The sequence below is a fragment of the Scleropages formosus genome, chromosome 9, assembly GCF_900964775.1.
Source record: "Scleropages formosus chromosome 9, fSclFor1.1, whole genome shotgun sequence".
Taxonomy (NCBI): Eukaryota; Metazoa; Chordata; class Actinopteri; order Osteoglossiformes; family Osteoglossidae; genus Scleropages; species Scleropages formosus.
The window spans coordinates 4,918,707-4,932,731 of record NC_041814.1 but is presented as its reverse complement, the minus strand read 5'-3'; positions in this window follow the sequence as shown (position 1 = coordinate 4,932,731).

Below are 14,025 nucleotides of genomic sequence, written 5' to 3'. Positions count from 1 at the left end.
TTTTAAAAGTTATAAAAGAGTAGCCTGCACTTAGCAATTCTGTCTTATAACTTCAATATGTGTTTGGGTCCAGAAACTGGAATTGTTAGAGCACAATTATGCAGAAGCTAATAACAGGAAAATTCCCTTTCAGATCATCACACAGTGACAGGAAACTGTGTCTTCATTGTAGCAAACCAGAGGACTTTACCAATCTCTAAACCAAAAGCCTACAAGTATAGAGACATGCTTTATTTGGAGTTGTTTTACTTCCTTAGAATGTCAAAGTTTATGTTACACTGTTATTGGAATGATAAGGGCGCTATGAGCCTCTGAGTACAAACCCCACGGATGAAACCCCTGCAGACAGTGAACTCGGCCTCATCTTCTGGCTGAAATTTCTCAGTAAACATCGGTGCTCGGATCCTTTCAGTTTGACACTTCATTGCTGTACAGACTGAACTGTGGTTATGGTGGTGTGCTAATGAGGTGTTTTGATTGATTCTATCAACAGTTCAATCACATAATTCATGACAAAATTCGTTGTATATACTTATTAAATCGTGTACATTTGTGTTGGTTGAAAATGTGTGTTACAGCTGCATTTTAATTAGAATCTTCTTGAAGCTTCATACACACACACAAACACATTTGCTGAAGCCACTTGTAGTAAGCGGGGGTCACGGTGAGTTGGAGCCTAACCCAGCAACACAGGGCAGAAGACTGGAGGGGGAGGGGACAGACCCAGGACGGGATGCCAGTCCGTCACAAGGCACCCCAAGCGGAACTCGAACCGGACCTGGCCAAGCCTGCTGCCCCCCTTGGAGCTTCAGCAAAATTTTATTAATTGTTAAAAAAATGATAATTACACTAATTGACCCTCAATTGTTAAAAAGCCCTATCTACTATGATAGTCATAATTGTATGAATGAAGTAATAAACACTGTATTATTTATTTTAAAAAGGGGATTAGTAATGTTTTCATTGTTTAAGCAATGAATACGATATAAGATTTGTGCTTAGTTTATTTTGACAACTGTGTCTACATTTCTGCTCCTTACATTTTTAACTTAAGACTATTCAAGGTTCATCAAAAAATAATTACATTTAATTGATTATGCTTTTTTCGGCATTGCCATTACTATGCTGGAATTGGGATTTATTTTCTTAAACTTCATTTTAGAGGTGCGGCAGTCTCAGCTGTTTATGTTTTTCAATTAAAAGAGTAACAGTAAAGAAGGGGGCGTGGGAAGTTCAGCCGGTGCCCGTTGTGTGGCGGGGCTGGAGTTCTAGTCTTGCTTGGGGTGCCTTCCGACGGACTGGTGTTCCCCACCTCCTTGGCCTTGCACCCTGTGTTGCCGGGTTAGGCTCCAGCTTGGCGCTACCCCGCTCAGGATAAGCGGATGCTGACAATGGACTAGACTGGAATGGTAACAGTAAAGAATGATTTAGGACACATTCTGTAATTAAAAAACACACATATTTGGTTTTTTGTCTCTTCTATTTCATGTTAAAGACCCTTTTACATGCGGCCTTTATATCATTTAAGCAACAGTTAATCTAAATAACGAAAAAATAGTAAACTCATTCAAAAAATAAAAAATTACTACTTCCCACCAAATGAGAATCCATATAGCAATTTATGAAGGCAGCAAATTATGTTGGAAAATTGTTATTCTATATAATTATGATTAGCTCTGGGAAATTAAAACACTTAAGGATAAACTGCTTGTAAAATCTGCAGCATGAAGCTGTTCTGACTGATTGAATCATACAGTGAATCATGGTCCTACGAAATAAACAAACCCAGTGACATCAAAATGCATTCATCCGAAAATAATCAAAAATGGCTGTTTAAATTGAAAATCTGCGAGGCAGAATTTAAGAATTAAACGTTTTCATGGGTCAGCCCGTGTTATGCAAGTCTACTTTGTGAAAGGGAACTCTCCTGAACATAAATCCTCCCACTGGATATTGGTAACAAAGGCCCTCATTATTTATGTGTGCAACATTGCGTTATTAGCCTGGATGATGTAGAACAGAACATTCCGGATACGGTCAAAAATGTCTTCCAGTTCTTAGGTGCAACCACTATGTAAAGCAGCTTTCACGTGAAATGAAGGTCACACCAGATCAACCTATATCCAGTGTTCAAAAGTAGACGGCTGCCTTTACATCAGATAATCTGGATTTAAGAAAAAAAACGGATCCTTTGAAATAAGACAGGGCGTAATGCCAAATGGGATTCTTTCGTACTCCTCCTTAGTTTAGCACATTTTCTGCCTGTTGTATATTTATTTGTATCAGATGTTGTAACACCTAGGCTAATAAATATATAACAAGTTACAATATTTTCTTCGGAATCGTTTTACTTATGTATTGTTTCATTAACTTGCAATCATGGCACGACTACGAAATCCAAATGTCTCTATAAAAGCGTAATTTAAAAGTTTGTCATTTGCGTGCATGCGCAATTGTCACGTAAACACTGTCAGCACAAGACCGTTTTCCACTGACTGTGTAAACACAAACATGGAGCAACATCCCGCCTCATGCAATACAGCCGGTCCACATTTCCGCACTAAACCCGTTTCAGTTCGTTGTGACGCACGCCGGTTTAATCCGGTTGTGGACCCGTCTCTGGATGCACCGCGTTCCTTCTCGAAATCTCGCGCGTGTTCGATCAGTAAAGTAACAAAATGAGGTATTCGGAGTCTGCGCCGCAGCTCAGGCACGTATCACACGAAGAAGTGAACCGAAGGGACGGCATTGGGGAGGCGTAACGTAGGGGATGGGGGTCAGACGATCAGCAGAGCTACGTTACGATTGCGGTAGAAAGGCTGTTAACGTGTTGTCGAAATTGAAGTAAAAACCGTGAAACACAAACCTCAACAAACTTAAAGACTTTGTATCTTTAAATGCTCAGTTGTAAGTAAAACACTTACACACCCTCAGTATATTTGTGCAGTAAATACGTTTTTGGACTGAGGCAGCATGTCATGTAACGGTATTTGGATCTTAAGGCTTAAGCTATTTGATGTGTGGGGAAATTTCAAAAGTTTTAAAACCCCCATATTCCTTCAGTTTGTGTATACTTTTTTGGATAACTTGATTACATTTGAATTGAGCCTGGCCTGTAGCTGAGGACATGCAGTGTGAAGTGTGCACTGAGGACACTGCGTTAAATTGATAGAACTGTTCATATGTCCTGGAATTTGTTGGAAAATAAAGTTCTGTCAACTAGATGGCAATACCATGTGAAATGCTCATTATTACTTGTACAGCACAGCATCTGACCCTGGTCTACTTGGAAATCTCTTAGCAGCCATTTTATTTACGAAGCATTTGAAAATGGTGTATCCATTCCATGTCATGTTCTCTGTCTTTATCTCACCAAATGAAGCCCAAATTTCTTGTTCTGTCCTAACCTAACCCTAACATAGTTATGAAAAGTCCCAACCAGTTGTGCCATATTCACCTGAACACAAGATACTTATAGGAAGCTCCTACTAGTTGCTCTATACTAACCTCACCACAGCATAGTTAAGAGAAGCCCTGCCTACTTATTCTGTGCTTACCTGAGCATGAGATAGTTGGAAGAAGCCCTAACTGGTTGTATAACATACTAATTAATTGTTATATAGTATACAAATGTAAACAGGATGAAATGGCACCAGCACAGCTAGAGACACCACTCACACTTGGCTAGACTGCATCACTGTGTGAGATTTACAGCTTAATGCTTTGCTCCAATTTTACCATACTTTAAAATACCATTATTTAAAATAGCTGGTGCTAAAATCCTGCAGGTGAGAAAGGCTTGATTTTCAACTGATGGCCCATCCCAAGTCATCTGGACCTGACTCCATCTAGTGGATTCAATGGCATTGAGCACTGTTTATCTCTAGGGTTGATTCCTTCAAAAAGCTACAACTACAAAGTGCACCTATTATTAACTATTAGGTAACTGACACCTGTGTCCACAGCTATAGTTACCCATTTATGTGACATAGTAATTTTTGCTAGAGCAACTCAGGGCAAGTGCCTTCATTATGCACACTACAGCAGCAAGGGGGATTTGAACCCAGGGTCCCTCCACTAGGGGGCATTAGTGCTTATCTTTACACTTCCTGTTGTCCTTAATGTCCCACTGATACTTACTGAGCTAGCCACACCAAGACAAAGACAACTGAAAAATTATGAAACACTGTGTGTGTGTGTCTCTTGATTGTGAAAGTGACACTAATTATTTACCCTCTCAATTTAAGATACAAATCTAGTCAGAAAATATCCAAAGCAGAACATTTATACAGAACTGTACCAACTGAGCAAGTAAAGTCTGAAAAATATTAGTATCCCTTACTGGAAACTTGAAAAAACCAAATGACAAATAGAAAATACAACTGGTGACACACCTGGTAGAAGATCAAGTAACCTTTGCTGAAAGGTTGTGGATTGAACTCCCAATGGTGCCATAGTACCCTTAGCTAATGTACTTACTGTCACGCCCACAAGCAAAGCAGCCGCACCTGACGGTAATCAACAAGGCCAGGGATAAAGGCAGTGCTGTCCCTGCACAAGGTGGTGAAATCTTGCAGTGCTGCTCTGCTTGGTTTGTAAATTCACTGATTTGTCCCCCTCCCCCTGTTTGTTGTACCCCTGTACTGAGTATTGTCTTGCCCCAGAAACTATGTTCAAGCCCCTGGAAGACCAAGGCCTGTCTCTGACCACCGATTTAGTTTGCTTCTGTGTTTTTGTCCTGGAATAAATGCATCCACTTGGGTCCCAAAAACCTACCTCCTGTTTCTGGGTCTTGGCACTGACACCCTGAATTGGTAAGATTAACTTACTTTCATAAAAATGTAACTTGTTTATGTGACAAGTATACTTTACTGTATAAATAATTAAATCAGTGTTAGATATCTAACATTGTATGTTCACTTGGACAAAAGTTAATAACAATACAATCAGATGTATTGGGACATGCCTCTCCACAGCAGCTAATTAAGAATGCACTTGTTGAAAGACAAGTAGCTCTCTTATAGTACATAAACATATATACAACATGTGAGATGCTTAAACAAATCTCAAAGCAAAAATTAAGAAGGTTATTACTAAAATAATAAAAACTATTTTTCAGGAAAAACAGAACATAGACCATTCAATATACACACACACACACACACACGCGCGCTTTCTGACCTGCTTGTCCCATACGGGGTCGCGGGGAACCGGAGCCTAACCCGGCAACTCAGGGCGTAAGGCTGGAGGGGGAGGGGACACACCCAGGATGGGACGCCAGTCTGTCGCAAGGCACCCCAAGCGAGACTCGAACCCCAGACCCACTGGAAAGCAGGACCCGGTCCAACCCACCGCACCCTCCTCCATTCAATACATTTCCATCTAAGAAGAAAATTACAGTTCATTTGAAAAATGAACTCTTGTTGCTTTTCCTGTTACAGGGATCTGTTAGGGACACTGTCTTCAGTGGTGGTCTCCAACAGTGGCACATCCGTGATGTCGTTTCCTTCTGTAGGGGAGTGAAAGCAGGATAGAGTCACAGTCTAGCCACACAGAACACATGCAAAATAACCAGCACAGGCTCAGCACTGTCCTCAGGCCACTGTCACTTCAGTCTTATCAATACTACCTTGTTACATAGAACCAGTGGATAATAACACAATTTATTCCTACCTAAGCAATTTTAGGTGAAATCTTTGCCTAAGGCAAGTTCCTTTCACGCCCCAGACCACACCCCAGTCGACCGTACATGGCAGTCGGGGGGGTCACACCTGGTCAAGAACTGCACTGAGGGGACTAGTGTTGTGTGGAACGTACTGTGTCGCCTTATGTTTGTCTCTCTTTTGTTGAGCAACATGCATAGAAAGCCGGGAGGTGGCTAAACCCCTAAAAATCCTGGGTGTGTATCATGATCTAGTGGAGGTCTTTAGCAAATTGAAGGCTTCAGCCTTGCCGCCGCACAGACCTTGGGACTGCGCAATCGACCTTTTGCCTGGATCTCGCCCCTCAGGGCTGGGTATATTCTTTGTCCCTCAACAGAAGACCATGCCAGAATACATTTTGGAGGGAACATTCGGCATCTCATTGGATCACTATGAATATTTCTTAATGCCTTTCGGTTTACTGAACATGCCCTCAGTATTTCAGGCCTTTCTTAACCACATCATCACTAAGTACGAGAACAAGCACCCAGTCGGACTGTTTATTATTTCTGGGGACTTTAACCAAGCCGATTTCAGGAATGTGTACCCAAAGTACCATCAGCACATCTCCTGCCCCACCAGAGGCTTAAACACCCTCAACCACTGCTACACTTCACACAAAGGTACGTATCGCTCTCTACTGCGTCCACACCTCGGGCAGTCACATCACTCCTCAATCCTGCTGCTCCCGGTCTAGAAGCAGAAACTGAAGCGAGAGGAACCTGTGACAGGTACTGTGCAGTGCTGGACACCAGAAGCTGAGGAAAGGCTCCAGGACTGCTTTGACTCCGTGGACTGGGACATGTTCAGAAATTCATCCTCCAATCTGGACGAGTATGCCACAGTGGTCACGGACTTCATCTGGTACTGTGTAAGTGTCTGTATACTCCATAAAACAGTCCGCTCATTTCTTAACCAAAAACCGTGGATTACCGCCAAAATAAGATCTGTGTGTGAACCTGTGCATTTCAGTCTGGAGATATGGATATGTACAAGAAGAGTAAGTACAAGCTCCACAAAGCCATCGCCAGCGGGAAATGGGAATACAGCAGGAAGGTGGAATCAGAGTTTAACTGCACTCAAAAAGCACGCAGGTTGTGGCAGGGAATCCAAACTTTAACAGACTATAAACCATAGAGGTTGACATTGACAGGTGCCGCTGTATCTCTCCCTGACAAACTGAACGCATTTTACGGCCATTTTGAGTTCGCGAACAAAGACCCCCCGGTGCAAATTCCCACAGCGCTGCATGATAACACCAGTCTCACCATTTCTGTGGCACAAGTGAGAAAAACTTTTAGCCAAGTCAACATTCGCAAAGCTGCTGGTCCGGATGGAATTCCAGAGCAAGTTTTAAAAACATGCAGTGAGCAACTGGCTGCTGTCTTCACGGACATATTTAACACCTCCTTAAAAAGCTCAGCTGTACCCACCTGTTTCAAAAACACCACCATTATCCCCGTTCCTAAAAAAACAAAGTGAGCTGCCTTAATGACTATCGCCCAGTGGCACTGACCCCCATTGCAACGAAATGCTTGGAGAGGCTGGTGCTGGGACACATTAAGGACACCATCCCAGACACTCTGGACCCAGTGCAGTTTGCCTACTGCCACAGCAGATCACTGAAGACGGAATATCACACACACTTCACACCACTCTGGCTCACCTGGACAATAAAAACTGCTATGCAAGGCTATTGTTTGTGGACTATAGCTTGGTATTTAACACTGTCATCCCAACCAAACTGATCCACAAACTACTAGGTCTGGGGCTGAGTGCCACATTGTGCAACTGGATTATGGATTTCCTCACCAACAGACCCCAGCATTGGCAAATTGGCAGAAATACTTCCTCCCCACTGGCACTCCACAGGGAAGCATCCTGAGCTCGGTGCTGTATTCCTTGTTCACACATGACTGTGTGGCCAGGCACAGCTCCAACACCATCATAAAGTTTGCTGACAATACCACCATTGTGGGTCTGATCACCAACAACAATGAGACAGCCTAAGAACGGAAGTGAGGCTCCTGGCAGAGTGGTGCCAGGACAACAACCAGTAAAACTAAGGAGTTTCTGATTGACTTCAGAAAACAGGATACGGCTCATGCACCCATATACACAGGAGGGGACATTGTAGAGAGGGTCAACAGCTTCAGATTCCTAGGAGTCATCCTCACTGCCAAACTCACATGGACTGAGCACACAGCATCAACCACCAAAAAGGCCCATCAACGTATTCATTTCCTCAGGTATCTGAAGAAAGCCAGGATGTCCACTACAGTCCTCACCACTTTCTACACTGTGGAGTCCGTCCTCACAGGGTGTATTACATCCTGGTGTGGCAGCTGCTCCACCCAGGACAAGAAAGCCCTGCAGAGGGTAGTCAAAACAGCTCAGGAAATCATCAGCACACACCTAACAGCAGTCCAGGACACCTACACCACACACTGCCTCAGAAGACTATCATGAAAGGTCAGTCACCCCACACAGGCACTTTTCTCTTCTCTGCCATCTGCAAAGTGGCTCAGGTCTATTCAAATCCGCACTGCTAGGTACAGGAACAGCTTTTACCCCAGTGCTGTAAGAGTATACAACACTCAGCAATGTGCCACCTTTAGTAACTAGAGTTGGACTGCTCCACCCAAGCACGTTGGTAAATCACAAAGTCACTTTAAGCATTCTCATGTTCTGAGTTCTCTGGCTTCACCGTTAATTACCGTTACATTATAATTACCGTTATTTATTGTTATTGCTATTTGCATTACTCACTGTCATTGCCATTGTCATTGTTTTGTTTTGTGCAGTATTTCCATTGTCTTTGTCTTTGTCCATAGTCTGTGAAGAAGCATTCAAGAAAAGAATTTCATGATACTTGTACACAGTACTTGTACCTATGACAATAAACTTGAAACTTGAAACCATGTACTTGGGAATCACATCAATAAGTGTGTATTGGTGTATTTAGATGACATCCTGATATTTTCTAGGTCAGAGGACGAACACATACAACACGTTTGCCAGGTCTTGCAGAGCTTGTGGGCTAATAACCTGTACATGAAAGGCAAGAAATGCCTGTTCCACCAGGATCACGTTTCTTTTCTGGGCCTCGTCCTGAGCCCAAAGGGTGTAGAAATGGATCCCAAGAAGGTCTGTGTGGTTCCTGATTAGCCATGACCCACTACAGTTAAGGACTTACAACGGTTCCTGTAGTTAGCAAATTTTTACTGTTACTTCATCCGGGAGTTCAGCGATATTCCAGCTCCCCTTAACTCCCTGTTGCAAGGGAAGTGAACCCAGCTCAACAGGTCACCAGAGGCCGTAGAACCCTTCCAGGAGCTGAAGGAAAGGTTCACCACCTCCCCAGGACACCCAGATCCCAACCTTCCCTTCGTGGTAGTGGTTGATGCCTCAGTGGTGGGGTAGGGGCCATGCTATCCCAGCAACAGGCATCCCCACCAAAACTCCACCCATGTGCCTATTTTCATAGAAATTATCCTTGACTGAGAGCAACTGCATCATCGGGAATTGGGAGTTGTCAGCCATTAAGTTGGCTTTGGAAGAATGGAGGCACTGACTTGAGGGGGCAGCTCACCCTTTCCTGGTTCTTACTGACCACTGCAACCTGGAGTATCTGAAAAAAGCCAGTCACCTTAATCCCAAGCAAGCACAGAGGATATTGTTTTTTTACCCACTTCAGGTTCAACGTCTCATATCGGCCTCAGTCCAAAAACACAAAAGCGAAGGCTTTATCTAGATTGCAAGACAGAGACCAGAACGTAGCCATCCCAGAACCCATCTTGCCAGCCTCCTGTTATGTCATGCCTGTCAATGGCAATTTCAACAGGACCCGTGAGCTGTCCAAGAGGAGGAACTGGGTCCTGCTAATCAGCCTGAGGGGAGAGACTATGATCCCGGCGTGACTCCAATCTTCCTTGCTTCGCTGGGTGCACGACTCCACGGCTGCAGGACATCCAGGAGGTTGCAAGACCCTCTCCTTGATCCAGAAGAGATTCTGGTGGCCCTCTCTCCAGGATGACATCCAAAAATTCATGGAGGCATGCAAGGTCTGTGCCCAGGCCAAGACCCCAAGCCAGAGACCCACAGGGCTGCTGGAACCACTGCCGGTACCCTCCTGGCAATTGTCCCATGTGGCCGTTGACTTCATTACTGACCTCCTCATCTGAAAGTAACACCGCTATCCTTGTTGTGGTCAATCAGTTCTCAAAATCATGTCTATGCTAACTTTACTGTCATTCCCACAATACGTTTAGGACACACATAGCAGTGAAATAGTGTTTCTCCTGGAACATGGACAAAAACACAAAAGTGAAGGTGATCATTAAGGTGAATTCATTGCCTATTGGTAGTGTAAATGGTACGACTGATTTTGTGTGAGAGGGAGAAAGTAACGTGGTGCAGGAGCGGACGTGTCTTGATCGTTGGGGTAGGGCACGATATTGGAAGTTTCTGGCTTATGTGAGCAGACAGCTCCAGGTGTGGCAGGCTATTATGGTTATTATGTTGTGACTTGATGTAGTGTTACATTAGAAGAGCAAGCAGATTGTACACTTTATAGAGCTAACTATGTTGTTTAAGGATGCTATAGGAGCGGCATTTAAACAGAAAATGTTGGAGTATACAGATTTGCCTCCTCCTGATATTGCGCAGAGCCACCACCTGCTTGCTTGATCCGATCCCATCGTCACTCCTACAGAGCATTTCCCCGCAACTCTCCATCTCCATCTTCATCTCTAAGATCATCAACTCCTCGCTCTCCTCTGGCTGTTTCCCAGCTGCCTTCAAAACCGTTCTAATTTTACCTCTATAAAAAAACCCTCCCTGAATCCCAATCTGGTTGAAAACTACAGACCGGTGTCTCTTCTCTCTTTCCTGTCTTAAACCCTAGAGCTGGCAGCCTGGTCTCAACTGTCTGATTTCCTCACCCGGAACCATCTCTTCCATGGTTATCAGTCTGGTTTCAAAGTTGGTCACTCCACTGAGACAGCTCTTCTGGCGGTGTCTGATGCTCTTCAAGCTGCTAGAGCCGCCTCCTTCGCGTCGGTCCTCATCATCCTTGATCTGTCTGCAGTCAACCACCTGATTGTACTCTCCTCTCTTAATCAACTTGGGATCAAAGGTGCGGCACTAAGATACCTCTCTCAACCGGTGTCCCACAGGGCTCAGTATTGGGTCCTCTTCTTTTCTCGATTCACACCTCCTTCCTTGGTCTGGTCATAGCCTCCCATGGATTCAAATACCACTGCTATGCTGATGATACTCAGCTCTTCCTCTCCTTTCCACCTGGTGCGTCAGACATCTCTGCACGCATTGCTGCCTGCCTATCGGACAGACAAGCCTTACTACACTGGGACCTCCACGCAACCAGTTCTCCCTTACTCCAGCAAAACACCGGGTCGTGCTGTACCAACCAGAGGAAACCCAGGATGATGGGGTTGTCTGGAAACTTAATCAAAAAGAACCCGAGCTTCTCATGATGACACACCCCTACTCCCAGGCATAACGGGACCGTGTGGGCATCTACGACCCCGGTCTGTAGAGGCTGTCCATCCAAGGCACTGATTCTTAACGCAATGTCACATGTCTACCTGGGTACTTGTCGAGCATTTGCAAAGCTGATGTCCACAAAGCACCCCGCTGCACTTGAATCTGTCAGTGCCCGCATACTGACCCGATTATTCCCCCATGCAAGAACCACCGGAAGCATTAACTGTGTGCTCACAAGGCGAGGACAACTAACCTTATGTCCGGGTCGGGTCGGGCAGGCTGCACGGAAGTGACAATCACGTCAATCTTTACAACAAATGGTATTACCTTCAAGCGTACCGATTGTGTCAAGGATTTGGGTGTCCTGCTGAATGGAAAGCTGTCATTTGTATTGCATGTAAATGCTTTGACTAAGTCGTGTTTCCTTCAATTAAGAAGCATAGCTAAAATGCGGCGATTCCTTTGTAGACGGGATTCTGAGAAACTGATTCATGCTTTTGTTTCTAGCAGGCTGGATTTCTGTAATGCTTTATTGTTAGGTTGTCCGTACCAGACTGTATCCAGGCTACAGTTGGTACAAAATGCTGCTGCTGTGAGAATTGTTACTAGAACTAGGAAGTACGACCATATAACACCGGTACTTAAATCCTTGCATTGGCTCCCGGTCTCTTATAGAGTTGATTATAAAATCCTACTTTTGACCTATAAGGCAATACATGGCATTGCTCCAGCTTACCTTTGTGAGATCATTAATCTTTATATCCCAGGACGATATCTCCGTTCATTAGATGCAGGTTACCTTAAAGTACCTGTGATCAATAAGACCTCAGTAGGAGGTCGCGCCTTTAGTTATAGAGCACCTAAACTGTGGAATAGTCTACCAGTTATTGTCAGAAATGCCCCGTCTATTTCTGTTTTCAAATCCCGACTTAAGACTTATGTGTTCATTCAGGCATTCCACCTCGTAATGTAATTCAACCTGCCTTGGTTATCTATTTTATCACCTTTACAAAAATGCGTTTTAAATTTACTTAAGTAACAAATTACTAACTCTGTCCTATCTTCTTGTTGAGAACTATCTCGCTACATAAGACCTGAGGAGGCTGGCCAGTGGTGACAGACGAATTCCGTGCTGACAGAGGATGATGCCCCTCTGCCGTGACGATCGAGACGTTCCATGCCGAGTGGGGGATCCAAGATGCCATTCACCAACATTATAATTACTTGTTAAACACTGGCTTACAAATTGTTATTTTCTAGAATGCCCAGGAGGGGTGGGCTACGACCCCCAGAGGTTTTTTCTCCCTCAGCTTACAGTTGGGAGTTTTTGTTCCTTTTCCCGGTGGCCAGTAGGTATGCTTATAGCTCTATAATAAGTTCTTCATTATGGTAGCCATTAGTTGACCGTCTTCTTTGTTTGTATCTGTTTTTCTTGCCTTATGCTTGAAAGCGCTCTGTGTCACTGCGTGAGAAGAGCGCGCTATAAAAAATAAAATAATAATAAGAAAAAAGTGACCAGAACTGCCACAGTACAAGCACAGGCGATTCCTGAACTGGTGCTGTTGTTCTTTAGGGGTCAGGCGCCCCTGCCCAACCTGCATGGGTTCTGGCACTTATCCAGTGATTTGAAGAGTTGGAGGTCACGGTCTGGGTTCGGGTTCTTGGTCCCAGGCCAGATTATCAGTGGTCATCGCTGTTTCGATGAACCGATCCAAGGTCAAGTTTTCCCCTCGGTACTAGAGCTCAACCTAGATCCGACAGCTCAGCCCATGCCAAAAACTCACCAGTTCCACCCACTCTGTTCCGCCAGGGTGCGGAACTCGAGAGAGTTGTCAGCCATCGAGTGCTCCCCCTGCTGGATCTGCATCAGATGATCACTGGCTGCACACGCAGACAAAAGGTGGCCAAAGACCTCCAGGAAGTGCTTCTTGTACCCTAAGTACCCTCCCACGCAGCCATGACCCACCTGAGCGCCGAGCCAGTCAGTAGCACGAGGATGTAGGTTATCTTGCTTTCAGCTGTCTGGTACACGTGAAGCAAACTGGAAAAGATGAGTTCACATTGTATGAGGAAGCCCTGACAACGAGCTGGAGTAGCGTCGTAGCGCTCTGGGGTGGCTAGGCGTGGGTCTTGGTCTGGGATGTGTGGTGCAGACTGAGCTGCCGTTTCGCGCTCTGGGGTTTCGTGCAGATCCACCACTCCCTTTTCCTGCAGGACTCAAACCAGTCCCTGAAACACCTCAGCGAATCTGGTCAGGGTCTGCTCGTGGGAGCCTAACAGCATGCTCTGAGATGAGAGCACCTGTTGTAGGCGCTTCATTACGGCTGGGTCCAAAGGTGAGGCAGAACCCTCTGTCATGGTTGCAAGGAGGCGTCGGACCCAAGTGCAGCTGCACCATTTTCCTTCGCTGACAGACTGACAAGGGACAGGTGGAGAGAATCGTCAGCAACAGGCAGGGATCACCGAGTGAACGTCAAAGTAAAAAGGAGAATCCGAAAACTGTAATCCAGGAACAAAGCAAAAAGATCAAAACTTCGGGACAGGGACATAGAGTTAGGGAACAGGAACACAGGCGAAAGCACAGGAGAGTACAGCAGTGGATGAGCGGAAGGCTTGAAGAGGTTCCGCAATCTGGGCGGTTCGGCATCGTCCTTTTATGCTCAATCTCCCTGATCAGCCACAGGTGAGTCGGATCATTGCGCAGCCATGGGCGTGACACAAATAAAGCTCTCTTTTCTTCCATAAGACAGGCGGCTGTGGTGGAATGGATCCTGATCACCTCAGGCCACTTAGAAAATGCATCCACCACTACCAAGTA